General features: G+C 43.9%; 1 long non-coding RNA gene across 4 annotated transcripts; it reads left to right on the top strand.

Annotated features, from left to right (window-relative positions):
- The first annotated feature begins 833 nt into the window (after positions 1-833).
- On the top strand, positions 834-17970 carry LOC109280964 (uncharacterized). 4 transcript variants are annotated; one of them, XR_009459682.1, is made up of 4 exons: positions 834-1061; positions 10474-10570; positions 11187-11319; positions 17565-17970. It is a non-coding gene; the product is annotated as an uncharacterized LOC109280964 (long non-coding RNA). The 4 variants fall into 4 exon arrangements; XR_002087470.2 differs by lacking the exon at positions 834-1061 and adding an exon at positions 3422-3900 and having other exon boundaries at positions 11184-11319; XR_009459683.1 differs by lacking the exon at positions 834-1061 and adding an exon at positions 3423-3900 and having other exon boundaries at positions 11187-11310.
- The last annotated feature ends 6597 nt before the right edge of the window (positions 17971-24567 follow it).

Here is a 24567-nt window from a genome sequence, read left to right as displayed (position 1 = left end):
TGACACCCCTGCCTAGCCCATCTACGACGCCCATCTAGTATGAATAGGGGTTGACCTAACTCGAGGAGGCCGCTGACCGATTTCACAGCAAGATTGCAGGGCCAGCCACCATATTCATGGGCGGATTGCAGCAGGGCCATCCCATGCCTCTGATTGGCTAAGGGGCCCCGATGGCATTGCTCCTCGCCACTGATTGGCTGTGAGGGCTGTCCATCCTGTGGCTCCTCCCTCCCCATTGGTGGGCTGTGCAGCCAGGTCACAGTCCCATGGAAAGATCTCTTTTTTTTCCTGTGCTTTTGTGGGCAATGCCGGATTTCATGATTTCTGTGAAATCTGAAAAATTGTAATCTCAGCAGGTCCTTAATTACGAAGCTCTAGCTCTGTATGCTTAAACTACGTTGTGTTTGCTCTGCATGCTTAAAGGTTTCTCCAGTGAGATAACTGGTTACCTTTTGTCTTCACTAACACGCAACCTTTTGATGAAGCAAATGTGCATGGTTTTCCAGCACACCCTTTTCAGATTATATGGGACTATTTATGAGCAGGGTGGAGCCTTGTTTAACAGGTATGGTCAAGGCCTCAGTCTTTAGAGTATGGAAACAGGGTTCTTGGCTCCAGAGGTGTCTGTGATTTGTCTGATAATTGTGTCTGTTGTCTGTAGCTCTTTGCCTGGTTGCAACAGGACATAAAAAAACCCTCCCCATATCACAAGATACGGATAAGAGGCAAGGAGAAAACTTAACTAATGTCAAACAAAACATCTGCAGTGAAATCAAAGGTTTTGTGAGTTTTAATAGCAGCATTAATCACCTGGAGAAATGATTACAGCGATGTGTTGCCCTTGAAATGACTGTATAAAGCACCACTGTTTATATGCAATCCCAGTGTGGGTTGAAGGGCTGTTTGAAATGGCTGCGGTTAGTTATTTAAGTATTTGCGTACAGCGGAGCACAATAAGTGAATATAAACATTGGAGACTGTGCAAGTTTGCTGGATCCTTGCGTGAATTGGTCATCTTTACTGCAAATGGCTTTCTCTAGTTTTAAGCTGTGCACCCTGAGGTCAGTAAACTATGCATGTCCTGTTATGTTATGTCATGGAAAACCAGAGCTCCCCTGCCCCCTTAGCTCACAGAACTCAAGTCCAGGCTCCTCGCTCCCACCCAACAGACCCTGGCCCTGCTGGTGCCCCTCACGTCCCAAACACAACCTCCTCAGCTCTGCTGGTGCCCCTCGCCCCCCACCCACAGCCCCCTGCTCCCCCCAGCCCTGCCAGTGGGGTTCCCAGCTGCCTGGGCTATGAGGCCAGGGACCCAGGTCCGCAACTCCCTCCCCTCTGTAGCAGTGCCTAAGTCCCAGCTACCGCCTGTGGGAGATGGCAGCTGCTGCAGCAAAGCAGAGCTTAAAGCCTGGCTCCAAACCGGCTGGAGCAGAACCTGTTGGGGGGCAGGTGAGGTCTGCCTGCTGCAGGCTTGGGTGGGAGGGACTGGCTCCCCAACACTGTGCGCACCCCCAGGGAGGCAGGGGGCTGCGCTCTGCCCTGCCATGCTGGGTCCCACCTGCTGGGCTGCGGAGGTCCCGGGAGAGGGCAGCAGGGCAGGGAGCCTGAGCTCACAGCAGGCAACCTGTCCCTGCCCTGCGCACAGATCTGGGAGGCACGGGTCTCCCTTGGTCCCCTCTGGGACTGCACGCAGTGGCGGGGAGTTGGTCTTTGCAAAAGAGGAAAAACATTGTGTTTCTCCATTAAAATGAGAACTCTGTGTTTTTCTTGGGTAAAAGGGGGAAGCGGTGTTTTTCTCTGTTTTCTGTGGGAAACTGAAAACCCAGATCTCTGGTTATGAATAATTACAACAGTTATAAGACATGCTTCATCTTATGTCTGACCTGGATCTGGTGTGCATGCAAAGGATTGTATATAGCCATTGTATGTATGCCTATTTAATATGGCTGTGCACACCAAACAGCAGAAAATATTATGGGGCATCTTTTACAAACAGCTAAAAAAGGAGGCTGAACTGTGGATAATCTCTTGGACCATGACGCCAGAAAGGTGGGTTCAGTTGCTACTGCCTTCACAGATTTCTGGCAAATCATTTAATCTCTCTGGGTGTCTATATACATGCTTTGGGGTGGGGGTGCTTTAATTAGAGCGGCTCTGGGAGCCACTCTAATTAAAGCACCCGCAGCATGATGTGTATTCAGTGCCCCACACTTCAAAATGGCATTGTTTTTAGTTAATGTGCCCCCGCTGCCATTTTGAAATGGGGGGAGACACTGAATGCATGTGACGTGGAGGCTGCTGGAACGCGCTACATTGCACGCTCCAACCGACTCGCAGTAGACTTGATTAATTGAGTCTGCTCCGACGTGTGCCAATTGATTGAGTCTGCTCCGATGTGTGCACACATCAGAGCAGAGGTCCATCATGTGTATAGGTGCCCTTTGTGCTTTCTTTCTCCATCTGTAAAATGGGGACATTATTTTTCCTTCCATTTTCTATTTAGCTTGAAAGTTCTTCAAGCAGAAGCTGTGTCTCCCTTGGTGTTTGTACAGCACCTTGCACAATGTCCAGCGTCAGCATTCTCCCATGAGTACTCTATATTTTGCTGACAGATGAATCATAGTCTTTGTCACAATCCACTTCTCTGTTTCTCACTCCTTGTGTGACAAAGTGCAGAGGCAATTTTAATCTCATCCAGATCATTTCATCCATCTTCAATTAAAATGAGCTGAGGAGCCCTTGAGAGGTTCAGTGCTAATCTGGTGGTGGTCCTGTGCGGAGAGAAATGTCACGGTGCCAATTCAAGCTCTTCTGTTGGATTTCCATATGCATGTGCACTCGGGCAGAGCCCTCCAGAGAAAAGTGTTGACTCAGACAGGATTGCATCCAGAACCCCTAATGGGGTGTGACACGGCCATTTCTGACCTAGAGGTTTTTGCCAAAATATGCACGCAGGGCTGGAATCCTAATTGTGCAGAGGATCCTGTGGATGAAAAAAAGATAAGGTGGGTTGTTTCAATCAATGAATCCAAAATATTACATTTGCTTCCATTAGTCTTAGGAATCAGATGTGCTGCTGCAAGACAGGTCTGCCAGAACCAGGATCTGAGTGGGAGATGATGTATTTTTGCCAAGGACAGAGCCCAAATAAGGAGTTCAGTCCATTTATTCAGGCAGCGTTGGGATTGTTATTACTGTGTTATCATCTGCCCTTGAGCTTATCTATCTTGAGCAACAAAGGAAGCAAAGGAAGAGAAATGAAAAGGAGAAAGGGGAAGTGAGGAGATTTGGCTCTATGCCCAATCAGCAGTTTCTTTTGAAACATTGGATTTATTATCCAATACAATAAATCCAATTGGATTTATTATGCAAGACGGTGTACTGGAAGGAGTGCACAAAAATAAGAAGGGTGGCACCTAAATAAAGATGCTGCAGCTCTCTGCAAAAGTAATAGGTGCGTCTGGAAGGACTCCTTGACAACATTCGTGGCCTGCTGCTTTGTTCTTAACAGAAAACTTCAAGGTCGTAGAGTCCTAGGAATCTTTGCTATCTGGAGACCATCACAACAGAGATTTTCCTCGTGAGAAAATATCCAGGGTTGGAACGAACTGTACTAGTCCCGTGTTTCTGAAGTTGTTGCTCTGTACTCCCATCAAAACAAACTGTGGCTTCCAGAGCAAAAACCGTATTCATGCAGCTCCTCATGTTTCAAAGATGTCCCCGGATTGTAATAGGTATCCAGCAAAATTCTCCCAGCCGCTGGATCTGCTGAGCACAAGTCTTTTCTGAGCAATGGTCTTTTTACCTGAATTTGAATGTGTGGGGATAGTTTTGAACAGGCTTCTGTCAGACCAAAATTCAGTTTTTGTCTACACCAGAAGGGCACCGGTTTAATAGAAGGTGAGAAACTATACTGAGGTACCTATGGGCTTTTTTAACCCTTTAGGTTTCACTTGGCTAAACTGGTCTGCAGCTGGCATGAGTGTTTTTATGGTTTAAATGATTTCCAATTTTAAAAACAGGATGCATTTTAAATTGGTGTGGCTTTCTTGTATATACAAAGCTTAACTTCCACTCAGAGAAGCAGCAGGACAATGCGCATTGCTGACCTCCCACCGCAGGCCTCCTGACCAGATTTAGATGGTGTACAGACTGAATGACTATGGATGCTCTATGGGTTGACTGTGGGACTCTTCTCCTACCCTAGATGACAACGTAGCTCCCCACACATGATAATACAGATGCCTCTTTGTTGGTAGAGATGAATATCCCATGACTACAAGACATTTTTATACAGGGTCATATATTTGGAAGCACCTGAACAGCTTTGGATGACACAGATTGGTATGGACAGGCTTGAACAGTTGCTGAAGTGACAGGGGGTGTCCTAAGGATATTGAGCACTCCCTTATGTGCTGGGCAGCCTGCTAGTAGCTTGCCCCAGTCCCGTAGCAAGGGGGGGGGGGAGTGAGCAGGATGACAGCCCCGGGTGCCAAAGCAAAGGGACGCCAGCAGGTGCTACCCAGCCGAGGTGGGGCATGGGACTGGTCTCAGGGGGGCGCAAGGGCAGAGGGAGGGTGGCTTCCACCGCCGCATGCACTCCTGGGCATACAGGGCGGGGAGGCTGTATGCTCCCCAGATCTGTGCATGGGGCGATGGCAGGCTGCAAATGCAGGCTTTGCCCCAGGAACCAAATTTCCTTGGCACGGCACTGGTTTGCCCCATTATATATATGAGGAGCCGCATCAAATAGCCATTAGGGAACAAGTGCTAGTTCACCTTTATGTGCCAAGGTGGCACTTAGGTAGTTATATAGGTGCACTTTTTGGCACCTATCCCTAACTTAGATTCTATTTCCATTTATGACAGAGCAGGAGCACCCAGGTCTTTGCATACTCCCACCTCTTAGCCCTAGAGCCTCATGGTTGAGGCACTTGTCTAGGGAGCAGGACACCCAGCCCCCCCATCACTTGGAAGGTGTTTAAACCTGAAACTCCTACTTGCTAGCAAAGTAGTGTAATCGCCAGCCCAGATGCTAGTCATTGCTCAGATTACCCTCCAGCCCTTCTCATGGAGTTGGGACACTGCAGCTTGGAAGGGAAGAAATGGGATACCACAAGAAGGACAGCAGGCTAAAGAGAAACTGGCAGAGAGAGACACTTCCCTTGGTAGCGAGAGGGTCCCCTCTTCTGCCTGAGCGATTCTGTTCTGCCCTAGAGTTGATGTGGCCATGGAGCACGCTCAGGAGGCAAGCCCGCAGAAGCGTGCAAGCAGAATGGAAACTGTGTGTTAGTGTTAAACACTGAAGTGATGTGGCTACACATGTGCCACTTCAGTGTGGAACGATGAAATGGGATTTAGCTATAGGTGTACTACAAGCTACTCTCTGCACTCATGCCTATTTTCAGCTAGTTTTCTTTTTAATGGGCGAAGCCACATACCTATTTGGGATGGAAGGAATGGCAGATGCAGAGGTGCTATTAGGCTATGCAAAGAGCACAAGGCTTCTAGTAGCAAGGAGTGATGGTCAACATAGCTGGGTTCACTATTGTGGTTGGCCTTGCTGCATGATTCCCAGAATTTTTGACTCCTAATGTGCCATGTGGTAGGTACCAGGAGCTTTGTACACATTTTCTAGGGGGAGTTAATACAGAACGCTATCCACTTTATTCATCTGATATTCCAGAAGATTTGTCTTTTGAAGTGTCAGCATCAAAACTGGTGGAAACATTATTGCCAAAATGCATTTTCATCAAAATATGTTGTTGCATTAAAAGCAGAACGTTTTGCAGAAATGAACCTCTGGATGAAGTTATCAGAGAGAAAATAAAGGTGACTAATGGTGGATTGTGATAAAGTGAAAGAAGGGGAAAAGGGGGAAGGGGGAGGGAAGAGAGAGACATTTAAAAAGTCACCATTTTGACCCCAAAGTGGACCTATCAGTGTAATCTTATTTCATCAAAGTGTTCAAAAGGTTTTGTTTGCATTCCAGCATAGATGGAAAACAAATTTCAAAACTTCAAAAGTTACCGTGAATCAGAATTGTCATGTACCAGCCAATTCTCGTCAGCATGCTCATCTGAAGAGGGGACAGAAAAGAGTACAGAAACCCTTACAATCACATGAAACATATGGGAGCAAGTTTCTGCCTGTGACCTACATTTCTAAAACTTTTTATGAACATAAAATGCAATTTCAACTCCACATAACATTACTGGGTGCTAATGAATGCAATTGTGCATATTGGGAGCTACTTCTGCACTTTGTTATACTAATGAAGCCACATTTAATTCAGTTTCCCTACTGTGGCTGAGGACAGAGTTTACCCTGCTCAGGAGGGGAGTATAGGGATCCTAGCACGTGTCTAACATAAAACTTATGGGGATACTACTAGTCACAGGTGGCACCTACAGGAATGCTCTTTTCTGAATGAGGCAGACAAGGTTCTTTGGGTGAATCTGATATCTTTTATTAAACCAACGTAAGTAGTTGGGGAAAAAAATTGCAAGCTTTTGGGTTTAAAAACCCTTTGTCAGGCTGAGGAAGTCAGCTTCTGTCTAAGTCTGGGCCAGGGGAGAAGAACACAGCTGGCATTAGACAAAACACCCTCTTCTGGTTTAGAGGATCTTATTTAGAGGATATACAAACTCTGATATTCTAAAATACCCTGTCCTCAAGTCTTTTGGGTGCATGGCCCAAAATTGTCATTAATTTCCTACCTCAGAGGTCTCAGAGAAGCATTCTGTTCCCCTTGCCAAGGATTGCTTTCTGTAATGACATTTCCCCTCAATCTGGAGACAGCAAAGCATACTAATGGAAGATCTGACCCTGATCTCATTTACATTAGTTTAAATCTATGGTGGCTTCAGTGGATTTCTCACACTAGGGAGACTGAGAGCAGAATAAGTTCCTGAGAATATAGCTGAAGAGTCTGTAGGACTCCGGCAGACTTATCCTTATTTTCACAGAGGTTTTAAAACAAAGACTACCATATGCTTAAAGCTGAATGAGCCTGTTGTTAATCACAACGGACCCTTGCTTCCAAGGCTTACACCATGTTTTCTTAAATTTTCTAAGGACAAAGCCCAACTATTTTAATGAACCTAACTCAATAATTCCTAATCCTAAAGTTAAACACTAACAGTGAGGCTCAATAGCTGGCCTCCCAAGTTTCAAAACACAAGTCACGACCAGAACCCATTTGTAAACATTCCTGAAAATAAGGGTTTTTTTCTCATGCTCTACCAAGCCTTGGAAAAACTAACTCACTTCTAATATTAATCCCAATATAAACAGATTAGAAGATCCCTCTGTAGCCCCACAAAGAATAACTCCTCTGAAAATGTAGTCAGCATTGATGCAGCCTTCACACTTGTCTATTTTACTGATATTTTAAAAACAAATAGTATCGTATGTTGAAGATGGGGACAGAAAGGTTCATGGGGAATGGCAGAACCATGCTTGTTGTTTCTTATTGACAGTAGTTATGGGCTTGAACTAAAACAATCAATCCATTATCTTTTTCTGTCTATTTTGGAAATTGCAGATGCATATCTGGGCCTGATATAACTCCATGACCTCTTTCTATAATACCTTGAAGTGCATTGCTACCAAATCAGAGCATGGTTGAATGCTGGGGATGCTTGCAATCATATCCACTTAAAGATCTGAACCTCACATCTTGGAGGCCCTATAAATAACTAACTCCGTGACCTGATCTAAAACCAATGGACGTAAATGTGAGTCTTTAATGGATTTTGGATTAGGTCCTATTAGAGCTGCTCTCATGCCCTATCCAGAAGCCAAGTGAAATTAAATGTAGGGTATGTGTTTGGAAAGCAGAATTAATTCCTCTGGATCCAAAATCCATACTCTAGTTCACAGCCACACAGGATCTCTTTCTAGTTGAGCTTATTATAACTTGTATTGACCTTAATGGGATAATGCAAGTCCACTGGCTAAAGCTTGGCACACTTACCACAAATATTAAGACAATATTAAGGTTCAGGGAATTCAAAACAGATTTTGTGACATGAAAAACATTGGCACTAAAAGTTCTTCAGAAGAAATGGACCTCCTTGGAAAGAGCTTTTCTCTGTGTTTGTTGATTAGATTCCCCTGAATCAGCTAATGTCTCTCCTTGTGTCACACATCATCGTTTTGAAATTCAGACAAAAGAATGTGCTTAATATTACAGCCAAAAATGGTAATATGCTGCATCGTGTGAGAATCTGATTTTATGGTGGATCAAGCAGAGTTAAACAAAATCTTGTAGTAGTAACTAGATTATCTCATCTTGCATGTGAGGCTGGTAGTAAAACTTTTGCATGGGGTCTTATCTGAAGTTTAAATCTTAATGCTGCAAATGTTAACACGTAAGTACTTCCATAGTGCAGAAGCTGCTCTTGAGAGTAAAGGTGTGGGATGCGTAAACATTTGCAGGATTAGGGCCTTTGCACTGGAAAGATGGGCAGATATACCATGCATGTTATTGGCTGGTGACATCGCCAAGGGAGCAGGTGTTTCTTCAAGTTGCACAAGCTGACAACTATATAAGCAGTTGTGGTGATTTATTCTCACATCCTTACTCAGGTTAACTGGCATTTTCCTTCACAAATGAAGCCTCTAAACAAGATGACACCATTCCTTGGAATGAAGTGTTGCTCAGGATGAGTGAGGCTGTGTTAATCTTGCTGACAAGGTTTAATCATTCGAAGAATGAATCAACTTCTGTTTCTGCTCTTTCTTTAGACTTATTACAATGCCTGGCAAACCCTAACTTGTGCAAGTAGTTTTTGTGGGAATAGTAATAAAAATGTTTGGCTATTCTGTAGTGTTTCTTATTTGATCTCAAAGCACTTTGGAAAAGAAGATAAGTCCTGATAGTCCAGGCTGAAACTGCTCTGGAGTTTATTGCTTTGCATTAATAGCACATGTAGATGCACTCAATGGCCATGTCTACACAAGACACTGACTGTGCAGTAGCCCAAGACTACTGAGCAGTAGTGTTGTGTGGCAGGAAGTGTGATGCAACACTACTGCATAGTAATGCCAAGCTATTGTGCAGTCAGCATCACAAAAAGTCGTTCTTTGGTGTGACTGCGCAGTGACTCTGGGTTACTTCGCAGTCATTTAGTACTTTTTATACAAGTACTAAATGACTGTGTAGTAATGACTGCACAGTCAGTGTCTTACGTAGATGTGGCCAGTGTGTAACAACAGTGGGTTGTACTCTCCAAAGAATTCTGATTTCTTACATGGGTAACTTTTGCATAGCTAATAAAGCCTCATTGAGCTGAATCAAATCAAAGTTTCTTCCTGTTCATAAAATGCTATCATCCTGGCAGTAGGCTGAAATGATGCAAGGAGAGCTAGGTGGCCGGTTACCTAGAATGACTGATGGTCCACCCATGGCTCAATGTGGCTAAGGCATAACAGTTTCTCCAGCTAATGGCATGCAGGAAATGATGTGGCTTGCATCAGAATTTCACACCCCCAGTGACCAAATAGCCACTTAGAACTGGGTCAGCCGGAGACAGTGTTTTATAGGAATTTTGAGCAAAACTTCAACCCATATTTCTAGAAACAGAGCAAGCCAACCCAGGTAACTTGCTGCCCCATCCCTATCTAGCATGACAAAAGAAGCAAATGCATCAAGCCTTAGCTTTAAGAAGCAAGCACTTCCCAAGGAAGCTACAGACCAAGGTTTGTTTGCACAAGCTACTCTTTAGATATTTTTTATACATGCAGCAGCCGCAGAAATCCATTCACCTTACAGGTTGTTTATAAATGATGTGTGTGCAGAAACAAGGACTGTGTTTGTTGAAGAAATTGTTCGTGGCAAATCATTTGCCTACCTCTAGGTATCGTTTATGGTAAGTGATGTGTTCAGCTCTAGGCATATCCTCCTTCGGAGACAGGCAGATACATTTATATAGTGGATTCATTTATTTATGAGGGGGATGTAGACATCTTCCATGACTGGCTCTAAACATTCAGTAACTCTGAAGCCTGAGAGACTGTATTTTCCTGAATTACAACCCCAATCCAGAAGATCCCCATTCAACAAGATCATCTAAGGTGCATAAGTTGTTGCTGTGTCCCTAAAAGGGATGGACTTAATCACAGTCTTAATTCCATGCTTTCCTGGCACCTGTATGTTTATGTGCACCTTTGCTAACTCTAATATGGGATATTTATTAATAGAGATCTTTGCATGACTCCGTCCTCTAGACACTGCATCTGTAAAACTGGAAGTTGCATATAGATTCTATAATTATATATTCATTCACTTTACATCATTGAATATGAAACATCAACAATAGCTTTAAGTATATATTAATTCACATTACATGTGTAAAATCCCAGCATTATTTTAATACGATATTGCATGGTGCAAGAGAAGGGAGAATCTGGGCCTTTTTCTTCATTTGTAGAAATTGTGTTATGTCTATTTTCCTTCTTCACTGAAAGAATCCCAAAAGATGCGTAGAAGAAAACCACTGCAATGACTTTTGAGTGCGATGTCCCAACTTCAATCTCCTCTTCTCAACTGATTTGCCCGTTTCATGTAAGTGCCCTTTCTTTCATATTCAGAGACTTCCATGTGACTATAGAGCAGCCTTGCTTCCAAGGCTAACATAAACACACCTCCACCACTTAATTACCAAGTACTAGTCACTGTTCATATGCAGCCAAAGCATATGAAGTTCTGACCTTGAAGAATAGGAAAATGCCCAACTACTAGACTCCTCATTGCTGTTTTTGATGCCTTTCTTGACTGGATATTAGGAAGGCACTTTCATCCCCTGAAATCAGTAAAACAGCAGCAAGACTTCTGACCGCTAGAGACATTTGAAGACAATAAATGATGAAAATAACTTCCATGCAGAACATGATCTAGTAACCTCAGTGAATTCCTATTCCCATGCACCATAAAAGAGTGTGTGGGTGGGTAGCTGGGTTAAGGCCATGCTTACAGAGAGGAAACAGAAACTTGTGGATTTTTAATGAATTGTTAAGTGATGTTTATTATTCTAATTTCTTAAATGGCTTGAAACCTCCACTTTCACCTAGGCTAGTAATGCATTAGGGTTTTATATAATTATGGATTAGCTTGTATTTAACACTGCAAATATCCTTGGAAAGTCGGTGATTAGAGTCCTAAATTGTTGTTTGAACAGCAGGACCCAAATTCAGCTGGCTGTGACTTCAAGCTTGACTCTGCTTCTGGATGTGCCCTTGAGAAAAAGTGAATGTATAAGCTGCACCAACCCAAGACTGGCCCCAAGAGATGCTGTGACCGGTGGCGTAAGTAGGGTAGGCAACAGAAAGCAATTGCCATGGCCACTGACAGGGGAGGAAGCAAAAAACCCCAGCTTTTTCCGCAGCTGCAAGATTATGATTGTGGCAGCAGCACAACTGAAAGTCGCAGCTATCTCCTATGTGACAACTTCTCCAGGCTCCTGGCCGCATTGTTATGCTGCTGGCTGTGAATCATAGTCAGAGCTAGTCAGGGTGCTGTCCATCCTGAATCTTTGAATTTCTGGATAAAAAATTATACTTCCTCGGGTTAAAAAACCCCAAATCTCAACAATTTTTGCAGAACTGAAATCCCACAAAATGTGCAAATGTTCTGTGCAAATGTCTGATGTTTGGTGATTTCACACCCCCGTTCAGGATGAACAAAACCCAGCATTCCTGAAATAAAGTACGCTCCCTTGGAATTGCTGGCAGCGACAGACTGCAACTAGCTTGACTTCAGTTTTACAGCTACCGAACACTGGGCAGGTCTACACGTGCATATACACCAGCTTAAATTCACTGCGCAGTAAATGGGAATAGGTTGGTGTCTACATGTGCAGGCAACCTGAGACTAAATTTAGTCCCAGGTCAGAGCAGCCTGCCATATGCCCTTGTGGCCACCAACCTCCAGCCACCATGGCTCCCAGCCCTTAGGACTAACTTTAGTCCCAAATTGAAGCCAGAGCTGGCTGCCAGCATTTGGGACTAACTTTACTCCCAAATTGAAGTCAAGAGAGGTGGCTAGCCAGGAGCCCTGGGCACAGTTACTAATTGGGTGTAAATTTGATACCTGCATGATGAAGGTATCAAATTTATGCACAAGTCATCATAAATCACCATATTTACTGCACAGTATGGGCATGCACATATAGATGCAGGCTTCTACTGTGCAGTAATTTCAGTTACTGTGAAATAAGTGTGCACATGTAGATGCACCCACTAAATAGCAGTGTTTATGCGGACAGCCAGCTGCTGTCCAGACCTCCCTAGTCTCCATCTGAGTGCTGACAGCTTCAGAATCAGAGACCCCAGGGCTTCATTTTCAGGACTCCTAAACAACCGTGGAGTGGACAACTGACTCTCCAGATTGCAGGAACTGAGCAGCTCCAGCTGGCTGGCCCAGGAGTTTAGTTGTACTTGTTTCCCAGTCTGGTAGGGCTGCCCCTGGAGCCTTGGATCCTGTGGCATCTGTTCCCTCCAGTGCCAGTTCTTTTTACATTCCATGGTTTGGGAACCATTGAGGCCAGGTCCTAAGTCCTGGGGTCCCATCTCCAAGCCAGTCAGGCTGGATACCAGGCAGGCCTGACCAATAGGGTTTGAATACAGGCCAAGTTCTGCTGGAAAAAATCATTAAAATGGACACATTCCAGGGAAAAGTTTCACTTTCAATGAATCATGGTCTTGCAATGGAAAAACATTTCATGGGAAAATTTCTCACCCCCTCCAGTTGCAACATTTCTCTAGCTTCCTCCTTGATCAGGGTGGTAGTAATTTGTACTTGGCTTCTAGCAACAGTAAATTACCATACTAGCTCATCTTCTGTGCTGGCTCAATTATTCTGAGATAGAGTAGGTCTATTCACACACAAATAAAGACTGAAGTCAACTCAGGTTTGTTCTATATCCGGTATCGTTCTGAGAGATAAAGATGAATTCCTGACTAAACTAAAATCAATGGTTGCAGTGGTGCAAATGATCACAGCCAAGTTTCATTTGTTCAGCAAGCAGAAGATAATCTTGACCAAATGTATACCTAGATGCTCCTTTGAAAAGGCCAAGTTCTGAAAATAATTGAGACCAGAACTGAAGAGGAAGAAATATTTAGACATAAACTTATGAATGATACTTGGGAATTGATTTAGACTGCTTTACGTGTCCCAGCAGCAAAACATTTTTTAAAAGCCAACATACGACAAATGGAAACAATATAGAAGCTCATAGCAGTCAATACAAATCAACAGTTAGGAAAAGCAGGCAGTGGATAAAGGAACCTAAAGATATTGCTGAAGAATCTCCAATGATAAGGGTTAAGAACAATTTTGAGGGAATTATTTGAAAATAGGAGCTGTAAGAGAAATCCTAGCAATGAGATAGGTCTGACATCAAAAGTAAAAGTATCGATCATGCAGAAAAGGCATATTTAATAAGTATTTTTGTTCTGTACTTGGAGGGAAGAAAAATGTATATACCCCATCATATAATTAAAGACTTTCTATCCCATCAGGATATTTGTAGATGTATAAGCAAGAGATATCTAGTAAGAGTAGACAAGTGGTATTATTTTTGTATACATCATTAAAACTGTTTTCAGTTCTGGGGTGTATGTGACCAGATGGAAAGGGCTTAGAAAGGAATTATAAGAATGATTCCCAGTCCAGAAAGTATGTATTATAGCAAAAGAATAGCTCAATCAGTTTAATTTACTGAAGATGCAACTTCATCACAGCCTAAAAGTATCTTCATAGAAAAGAAAATTTTGATAATACAGAGCTCTTTAAGTTAGTATAATGAAAACCAGCGTGTAGAAGCTGATACTAAACTAGTTCAGATTAGATAGAAGGAAAAAAGTGAAAGTAATTAGTCTTTACCTATCTACATGGTAGACTGTCCTTCTCCTAGTCGTTAAGTCAAGATAAGAGGTCTTTCTAAAGATAAGACCTCTTAAAGATAAGCTACAGTTCAAGCAGAAGTGATATGCTTGCTGTTGAAATTACTGAGTGAGGTTTTAAATCTGTGTTATGCAGTATGTCATTATGGTTCCTTTATCCTTCAAACCTATGAATCTATGAAAGCAGGAGTTACATTAAGGCTCTTTCTGTCATCCACCCACCTGAAGGAGGGAGGAAGTACGAAAACAGACTGCCTTGCAGGGGCATTATCCAGTCCAAAGGTAGTGACATAACTGCTGCATAGAAGAACATACTTTCTGAGCTCTGCACTTTGGATCTTCACTGCATGCTATACATGAATGAATTACTATATATGGTAAGGGTAAGGTAGCTGTTGTTTGCACAGGAAGAAGAACAGCTTGCTGTACAAGAGATCCTGCTCACGTACAATAAGCCTGGTATCTTGTGGGAATATTTGCGGCCACATATACGAACCAAGTTCACCCTCCTTCTTCCAAGTTTACCCTACTGGACCTATACATAGTGAACCAGGCCCCTTGTATCTAATATCTAAGCCTCCAGTTCAGGAGGCCAGTTCATTCTTAAGCATGTGTTTAAGCCTGTTCCTGATCAGCAAAGCTCTTAGACATATATTGAACTTTAAGCACATGCTTCACTGATAAAAATTAGGCCTGTGCAAAACGGCTAGTATTTGCTTCGGATTTGGCCAATTTGGGGGACAGCGATTTGATTTGGTGATTCGAATCACTGTCCTGAATCGAATGTGATATGGAGATTCAGCTGCTCCCGAATCAGTCAAATCTCCGAATTGGCCCCATCCCCCACCTGCTTTCCCAGCCCCATCAATGACTGCCCTGCCCGGCCCCAGCTCCTGGCTCTTTAAAAAACAAAGCCCGGCACTCACCTGCTGCTGCCAGGCAGGGAGGGGGAGGGGGGGCGATCCCAGCTGCCCCCCACTGACCTGCACTATATGGGGGACTCTGTCATGAGCTCCCATCCCCCGCCCACTCTCCCAGCATCCCGTCTCCTTAAAAAAAAAAAAAAAGCCCCCAGAAGCCCCGACGGCCACTGCAGCAGCCAGTGGGTGCAGAGCTTGCTTTTTTTTTTTTTAAAGAGGCGGGAGCTGGGGCCAGGCAGGGCAGCTATGCGGGGGGGAGGGGTGCTGGGAGAGCGGATGGGGGATGGGGGCTCGTGGCAGAGCTCCCCACACAGCATGGGGCAGTGGAGTGCAGGAGGGATCACCACCCCCCAGCAGCAGCCAGTGAGTGGGGGCTTTAGTTATTTATTTATTTAGAGAACTGGGAGCTGGGACTGGGTGGGGGCAGCCATGGTGGGGGGTGCTGGGAGAGTGGTGGGAGGCATTCAGGAGGGCTGGGGAGCAGGCAGCAAGTGGGGCCTGGCAGGAGTCCCCCCATGGCCCCCTCTCTGTTCATCCAGCCCCCCCTCCCCTGCCTCCTACTTACCAGCATGGAGTCGGGGTTACCTGCTGCAGTGGGTGGGGACTGCCCAAATCTCTGTAGCTCTCCAAATCTTTTCTGAATTGATTCATACCTTTTTACTGGTCTCCTGATTCGATTCAGTTTCAGAGATGCAGCAGCCGAATCGGGCCAAATCTCCTCCGAATCGAATCAGCACCTGAAGCTTCACACAGCCCTAGTAAAAATAAGCCAAAAATAAAATGTAATCTTAAGTTCTTTGCTGAGTAGGAAAGGTTTCCTCATTCAGGATTTAATCCACATAGTTATGAGCACAATAACCCAACAGGTATTATTCCTTAGAGGATATTTTCCTTTTAAGTACATTCACCATTTTGCTTTTCTTTGTAATATTATTTGTGTCTATGAGGTAGAAGTAGCTGCTAACACTGAGATCCTTTTTAAAACAGTGAATGCTCTGGTCCACGGTAGATTAGTGCTTCTTGTGAACCTAGTTTGTAAGACCAGTTTCTCAGTAGAGATATTTTAACTGCTTATTCATAGAATAAGATCATTTAAGATTTTATACTGCCCCTTTGCATTCTTGGAAGAGTAAGAGCGAGGTATGTTAAAATACTCTATGAGGATATTGGCTTTGGTGTTGTTTGATTAGTGTTTTATGGTCCACTCCCTACTTTTATCTCATCCACAAAAGGTATGAGTTATGCATTTTTATTGGAAAGATGCTTATTGTTATACTATTGCAACTTGAACCTAAGAACACTTTCAAAGCAGATCCTCATAAAGAGGCAGCTACAGTGAAGAAACATGGCTCCACTACTTTTTAATTTTCCTTTCAGAATGAATAGGGAAAGGATCTTTCAGCATGCTCAGCTATGCAATTGGACAGTAGCAGGGACACTGTTCTTCTGCTTAGTCCTGCTTATATTAACTCAGAACATCATTTTTGTCCTCATCCAGTTTCCTAATGGAAGTGTTGGGTTTTAGGAGTTTCATAGATGTTAGGGTCAGAAGGGATCTATTAGATCATCAAGTCCAACCCCCTGCCCTGGGCAGGAAAGAGTGCTGGGGTCAGATGACCCCAGCCAGGTGTCTGTCCAATCTCCTTTTAAATACCTCCTAGGAAGGGGACAGCACCACCACCCTTGGAAGCTTATTCCATATTTTGACAACCCTCACTGTAAAGAATTTTTTCCTGATGTCCAATCTGAATTTGCTCTCTTCCAGTTTGTGGCCATTATTTCTAATTAACTTGACAGGTGCTCTGGTAAACATTGTATCCCCTATTTCTTGCTGCCTCTCACCCCCCACCCCCCGATGAGTTTGTAGGCAGCAAAAAGATCACCTCTCAGCCTCCTCTTGTGGGGGCTGAAGAGGTTCAGGTCTCCCAGTTGGTCAGCTGGGTTTTTTTCTGTAGGCCTTTAACCAGATGAGTGGCCCTTCTCTAAGCCCTCTCCAGGCCATCCACATCCCTCCCGAAGTGCGGTGCCCAAAACTGGACGCAGTACTCCAGCTGCAGCCTGACCATTGCTGCATAGAAGGGAGGTATCACCTCCCTAGATGTGTTTGCGATGCACCTACTTATGCAAGAAAGTTGCGGTTAGCTTTACTTATTACACTGGTGACTTGTGCTCATTTTGGAGTCGACTACAACTTTGAGATCCCTTTCCATAGTTGTGCTACTCAGTATGGTCCCTCCTAGGCTATAGGATGTTGATGTTTCTTCCTCCCCAGGTGCAACACATGACACTTGTCCTTGTTAAACTGCATCCTATTCTGTTTGGCCCATTTCCCCAGCCTGTCCAAATCAGACTGGATTTTCTCCCTGCCATTTAGTTTCTGTACTTCTCCCCATAGTTTGGTGTCATCAGCAAATTTGGACAGGGTGCTTTCTACTCTGTCATCCAAGTCACTAATGAAGATATTGCATAGTACCAGTCCCAGTCCCAGGACAGAGCCTTGGGGGACTCCGCTGCCCACATTTCTCCAGGTAGAAACTGATCCATCCACCACCACTCTCTGGGTGCATTCCCTAAGCCAATTTTCTACCCACCAGACTGTGTAATAATCTACATCGCAACTGTTTAGTTTATTTATAAGAATTGGGTGTGACACTGACATTTTCCGGTTGGTCTAATAAAAGGTATAATTTTGGAACCAAGAGTTCTAGTTTTTTGTATGTCTTTTTGACTCAGACCAACACGGTTACCAAGTACACCTCTGAAACATGGAAGATGCTGAATTTCAGCCATTTTTGGATTTTAAACTTCATTGCAGAACTACAAGGAAGTTTTCTTACCTCCCTACCTACCATCTGACACCTTAAGGGAAGGAATTCTACTTGATCAACACATCAAAGAGCTCCTCAACACAGCTCACAAAGCCACTCTCACGGGCCCAGAGGGACAGCCTTCCATCTTCAGCTCTCTCTGTGCAAAAATGAAGTTTATTTCCTACCTATGGGAACTTTTTACCATCTTGTATCATCTACACTTTTCCCAGAGCCTGACAAAGGGACTTTGATCCCAAAAGCTTGCAGAAAAGGACAGTTTTCTTGCCATTTTCCAGTTGGTCTAATAAAAGGTATCATTTTGGAACCAAGAGTTCTAGTTTTTTGTATGTCTTTTTGTCTCAGACCAACACAGCTACCAAGTACACCCCTGAAACACTGTGTCAAAGGCCTTTTTACAATCTAAGTAAATAACATCTACCTCTATTCCTTCATCCAAGCATTTTGTGAGCCAGTTGTAAAAATGAAACCAGGTTAGTCAAGCAGGATCTGCTTGCTATGAACCCATGCTGATTGCCTCTTAGCATCATTTTCCCTGCTGGTCCCCCACAAATGTGATCCTTAACAATTTTCTCAAAGGTTTTGCCAAGTATAGAGGTGAGACTAACTGGCCTATAGTTACCCGGTTCCTCCTTCCTCTCCTTCTTGAAAATAGGGACCACATTGGCCCTTTTCCAATCCTCCAGAACCTGTCCCGAGCACCACGAGTGTTCAAACAGTTGTGCCAGCGGCTCCGCTATGACTCCAGCTAAGTCCCTAAGTAACCTAGGATGAAGATCATCAGGACCTGTTGACTTAAATACATTCAACCCCTCCAGGTGCCCCTTTACAAGGTCAGCTCGAATAGTTGGTGGGTTGGTGTCTATACTGGGCTTACCTAAGGTCCTGATGGGATGCATATTTGTACTCATGTCCAGGAACTCGGATGCAAAGAAACCATTTAGAAGTTCCGCTTTGGCCATCCTATCTGTAGTATGTAATATGTACTTTAGTGTTGTCACCTGATATAGTGAATAGGCTAAATTGTCTCTGTGTTGGGTCATTGGAGTTACTCTATGTAGGCATATAGCCTTGTCTATTAGGCACACAAAACAAGATAGTAGGGCTGTGCGACACTTCAGTAGCTGATTCAATTTGAAGGTGATTTGGCCCGATTTGGCAGCTGAATCTCCAAATTTGAATCAAATTGGGAGACCCATTAAAAGGTCCAAATCGAATTGGACGCCTCTGAATCAACTCAGAGAGATTCAGAGAGGTTCAGAGATTTGGAAGGCTTGTAGCAAGACCTCATGCCCACACAAGAGGCTACCATCCCTGCTGTTTTCATCCCACTGTGCCTTAAGACACACAAGTGATATGAGTTCTGCTTTCAACAGTTTGAGGTGCACTTTCAGAGAAACCCCTGCACCTATCTCCTTGAAACTTGGTAAACTCCATGCCTTCAGAAGGGGCTACCATCTCTGTTGATTTCATGCACATCTGCAAAAAAATGACAATGTTATAGGTATTTTAGTGATTCTCCATTATAGTCTATGGCCGAATCTCTGAATCGGCGCCAAATCTCCGAATCCAAATTGGCTGACTCAAATTGGGACACTGATTCGGATCACCGAATTGAATCACTGTCCCTCTGAATTGGCCAAATCCAAATCCAGAGCTAATACTTGCTGCTTTGCACAAGCCTAGAAGATAGTACATTTATAAGTAGAAAGCTCCTAGTTTTCCACCAGTAGTCAAAGCTGTACTTTTAAAGGGGCCTTGCCAGAAAGGGTGTTAATAGTAGTTAAGCTATTTGGTAACAACACAGATTTTCCTAAAACCATTAAATGGTGCATAATATAGGTGAACTTGAATTTAGCTTCATTTGTGGCCCTGGAATATGCTGCTACTTAGATTTTTTCCACAGCTGTCAGATGGTCAATGGGAACATTTAAAACAGGATCAATCTGTCTTTGGGATGTACCAAGCGATTGCATCCCAATGCTCCTAGGTTTCTCTCACAGAGATGCCTTAGCACCGTAGAGTGGCCTCCTAGAAGGTGGAATCCCCTTGAGCAGAGCAGGAAACTGTTGATATCTGATTAGCTTTATAAAAGCTCTGACCTGGGTTTCTTTTTCTTCATTGCCCATTTGTCTTGAGTATTCTATATTATAAAATCTGTAGTCTGTCTGTCTGTCCATAACGCTTTATTCGTGCTCTGACTGGCTGACTGAAACAGCCAATCAGAGTGTGAATACAGCATTGGGACAGGAGGTGGCAGCATGGCGGAGTGCAACCATGATGACAGGGATGCAGGGGATGGAGCAGGGGCCTGTCACAGCATTGGGAGGGAGGGGGAACAGCAGGCCCAGCCCAACCTGGCAGCAGTGGGGGGAGGGGAGGAGTGGGCCTGGGTCCACACCTCCCTGTGCCCCCTCCACCCCAAGCAGCAGGAGGGAAGGGGGGAGTGGGCCCGGATGGAGGGGGCACAGGGCCCCGTGCCCACCCACTCCCTGCCCCCATGATTCTTGATGGGCAGTTGGCTAGCTAGCCCATAAAACTAAAAGATTTGAGACTTTTTTTCACTAAAACTTCAGCTCCATTGATGTGCAGATGGATCTCATATTTTAAATCCAAGTAGAGTTCCAATTAGTCACAGGAAAAAAAAACCTTATTGCCTAGACCAGTGTCATAGTAGGAGACAGGAACACTGCAGAGGGTCTGGATTAATTAGTAAAGGTAAAGCTATATTGATATTGTTAGACCCCAACTCCATGCAGCGCCCAATGACTAGGAAGATGACAGTCCAATTGCCCATGGATCCTGTTACTCATTAGCCAGAGTAAGCAGGGAGCAAACACCAGCACACATTGCTCACAACAGCTTTATTCAGAATGGAGACAGCTTCCGAGTAGTTCCCAAAAAACCAACAAACCAGGGAGCCTCCCCGAACAATAGTTTTTTCTATATTTGTACACCTTGGTTCATACTCATTAACATTCACTCCGCCCTCGTTCCTCCTTTGGTTCCACCCATTTCTCCGCCCATCTCAAACTCCACCTCTGTTTACTGTTGCTTCATTAGCACAGCATTACCTATGCATTTCATTCATTTACATGCCTCTCTGCTGAGAGTACACGCGTAAGACTTTGACCCCTGTCTTCTCCTGGTCAATTGTGGTTTCTTGCTGGTTCTTTCTAGTTTCTTGCTGACTTCAGCACCATCTCCAAGGCCCCTAACGATAACCGTTGGTCTGTATCCTATTTTTACATAACACATCCTGCACTTTTCACCCCATCCTTTTGTTAAGATCTGCTTACTTAAGCATTAGCAAAGTTAGTTACTTTTAATATATCATCCAGTGTTGTGACTAGCAGCTTTTGCTGAGGCTACTTCTAATATATCATCCAGCCTTGTGACCAGAACCTTTGCTGAGACACAGGAAAAAAACTTTTATTCAGCGGCACACCCAGCACTCCCCAAAATCTACATATCATTACCCTAACAAATACGAAGCTTGAGTGTCCATAATGAATCCTGACTATAGGGCAATTGTGGCTTATTGGTCATTCACACAGTATTGCGCTACACTCTGTACCAGCTGGAGTACAGGTACTCTTTGCTTAACATCGTAGTTACTTTCTTGAAAAATCTGACTTGAAGAAAAACGATGTTAAGCAAATCCAATTATGTCACAGTAGTTACCTACTAGCAGGCAGCGGCCAAACAATGTTATAACCAAACATTGTGCAACTTTAAGTGAGTATAGTTTCATAGTTGGTAGGGTCAGAAGGGACCTGAGCAGATCATCAAATCCAACCCCCTGCCATGGGCAGGAAGGATGCTGGGGTCAAATGACCCCGGCTAGGTGATTATCTAGTCTCCTTTTGAAGATCTTCTCTGATAGATCAGTGACATAATAACAAAACAACATTAACAGAGAAGAGGTTAAGTGAGGAGTACCAGTATTTCATCCCAGAAAGGGGCTACCCATCAATGGCAACTGCAGTGGTCTTTGTAGCTTACAGAACATCTTTGGATAGATCATCCCAGGCACTAAATACAGGATGGATAAACTTTGCAAAAGGATCAAAATCTGATCCCAGCTGTCCAGCTGCAAATTGTCCCAACATAGAAGAACTCTCAGATGGCATAAACCTGGAGAACCAGATTGTCCATCCCTTGTTCAAGGGGAGAAAGTCAGGGAAACGTGGGGCAAGCAGAATGATGGAATGGACACAGGTCTCCAAAGTGGAGAGAATCTGGCCGAAATGCTATGGCCTTGCTATGCCTGGTGGGCATTACCTTACTTATTACCTTACTACTGACCTTATTACTGTACTTCTATGCCTGGTGAGAATCTCTGGCTGAAATCTGTGAACCTAAAGACATTGGTCTGATCTTCCTCTTGCTCCAATTTCCCAACAATGTAGTTCCATCGGCAACATTTGACTTTGACAACATTATTCCTTTTTTTTGGAGTAGTATAAGTGAGAGGTGAATGTCACTCTGATGGTCACATTAGAGTCTCTGTGATAATCTGATGCACTCACATTTGTCTGAACTTGGAACATATCCTTTGGTGTGGCTAAAGAAAAATGTGTAAATGTAAGGGGGAGGCTTTTTGTTTCCGTCTTGTTTCTTCTTTACATAAATAAGCAATAAAAGTTTTCAGCCGCATAAAAATGTTCTGAAACATCCAGTTCCCTCATTGCACTGGGAACTTGAGGCTGGATTCAAGTCAGGGTTCACTGACCCTCAGCCACTTAGCTGCTGTAAGTCTTGACCTATTTACTTTTAAAGGGAGAGAGAGAGTGCAGATTCTGCCCAGGCTGCAGTCACTAATATTTCCAGTTTGATCCCAGGTGCAAGCCCTTTGCATGGCCCTCAGCTTGGTTTCCGTAGACTGATAGGTTTTTAAAATCTTTTTTAATAGGTGTGAAGAGATTCCCAAGAAATTCACCTCCAGGCTTGTTCTTGGTCCTTGAGAATCTTTCATATTCCACATATGTTCCCCAGGGAAGCAGAGAGAGCATTTACATTTTTGGGGAAGTGAAATGCAGATTACACATTTTTTAAGTAGTGTTTATCCCACCCTTGCTCTAAGGCAAAACGAACATAGGCATCTAACTCGTTGGCTTTTTTAATTTTATCCTCCTTCACACCAGCCATAACTGCAGCTCAGCAGATGGGATCATAATTAGCAAATGCTGTGAAGTGCCAAGAGCCGTGTAATACTGCATTTACTGTCAAGAGCTCGGCAGAGAGACACAGGTGTGTGGACAGTTGAGCAGTGGGTTAGTTTCATAACAACTTGAATGAAACCCAACCAGGCAAAGCTTTGACTTTTGTTATAAGCCTGAAACTCAGCAGGTTTGCCAAGATCTACTAAAGCAAACCTGGGCCAAATTTCAAGTGAATGTGGGCTTATTCACTGGTATGAAAATTCACACAGACCTCAGTGGTTTTGTACCATTTCAACACCCAATCCGGTCATAATTGGACAGAGGTTTGGTTTAATTCTTCCGTTTGAATTCAAAACAGCCCCAAAGTCAAAGGCTGTGAACCAATGAAAAGCTCAAGACATCACTCTTGTGAGCGAACAAGGGCTACAAGCTGAGACGCTTCAGGGTGATCAGGAGCTGAATGACCAATCTGCCCAGTAGAGAGCATATAAACTACAGAAGGAGGTGTTGGATTTATTTCTCTCCTGGAAGTAAGAAGCTCGCTAAGTGTCAGGGACTTTATGAGGTTTTGAAAAAGCGTGGGCTTGTCACTTAATGGGTAGATACAACAAATAATAAAGAAGTCCAGGCATATTCGTGATGTACAGTCACCATTGAGCTTGTAAAAGAGCTTGTAAAAGACTTGCTTTATCCTGCGTCTGGTTCCAGCTGGCTGTACACAACACCAACAGTAGCAAGTTAACACTGCCCCCCTCCCAGGCTCTGGGAAGCTTGGCCCTTAAAGCCACAGTCCCCCTACCACAAAGCCTACGTTAATTTATTGAAGCAGTAGAGGGAAAGATGCATTCACCTAATGCCAGACAATTTCAAACGGGAGAAAGATTGAAAATATTATTCGTCTGAATTGCACAATCTAGTTCCACATAAAAAAAAAAGCCAGGTGATTTCTGTGCAAGCAACCCTTGTTTTGGATTTGGATTCTTTGATCCCCGTGGGCTCTGACTCAGGCCCTTATGGCACGTCTACGCAGTCAAAGAACCAGGCGAGGGAGTGCTGCAGGAAAGCACTCTCTACCTCCTCCATACATGCGATCACCCAAAATGGATCTAACGTAGCTGCCTGCAGCGTGGTGCTGGGAACGTGCAAATAAGCCCATTCTTTTTAGGGAGCTTATTTCTGTGTGTCCAGCACAGCACTAAGGCAGCTACAATACATTCAACCCAGGTACTCCTCTGCAAGGAACAGGGGCAGTCCCTCATGCAGCCCACATTATGGGGAGTGTGGCCTTTCATTTTGTACTGGCAGTACCAACATATGTATATTTGCAGTCCTCATTTCCTGTGTGTTCCTAGGCACGGCAACCTCAGCTGAATTGAAGGTGAAATCCCATTTTATCCATTCAAAAAACCTCGGGAACGTGAGAGCCAGGACAGAGTTTAAATACTTCTTCCAGAAAACCTTAGCAGCTGTGTTGCTATTACAGTGCTGGGAAAGAAGAGTCTGGAAAAAAACCAAATCGGCTCTAAATGAGTGGGTCTCTTTACTATTTAGTATTTATGTAACAGAAGCCCCAATCAGTTTGAACACTAATTTGCTGAGTGAGTTATTTGCAAAGCAGTGTTTTTCAACAAATATAGCCTCATTTTCTGTGAGAATCAGGTTGCAATTTCTTCAAGCGTACTCATTACTCAAAGGGTTGGAGGAACTTTTCAGTGAATATCGTTATCTCCATTGACTGTCTGT

This window comes from Alligator mississippiensis, chromosome 2, assembly GCF_030867095.1.
Source record: "Alligator mississippiensis isolate rAllMis1 chromosome 2, rAllMis1, whole genome shotgun sequence".
Classification (NCBI taxonomy): Eukaryota; Metazoa; Chordata; order Crocodylia; family Alligatoridae; genus Alligator; species Alligator mississippiensis.
The sequence above is the reverse complement of the archived record's forward strand: the minus strand, read 5'-3'. Positions and strand labels throughout refer to the sequence as shown.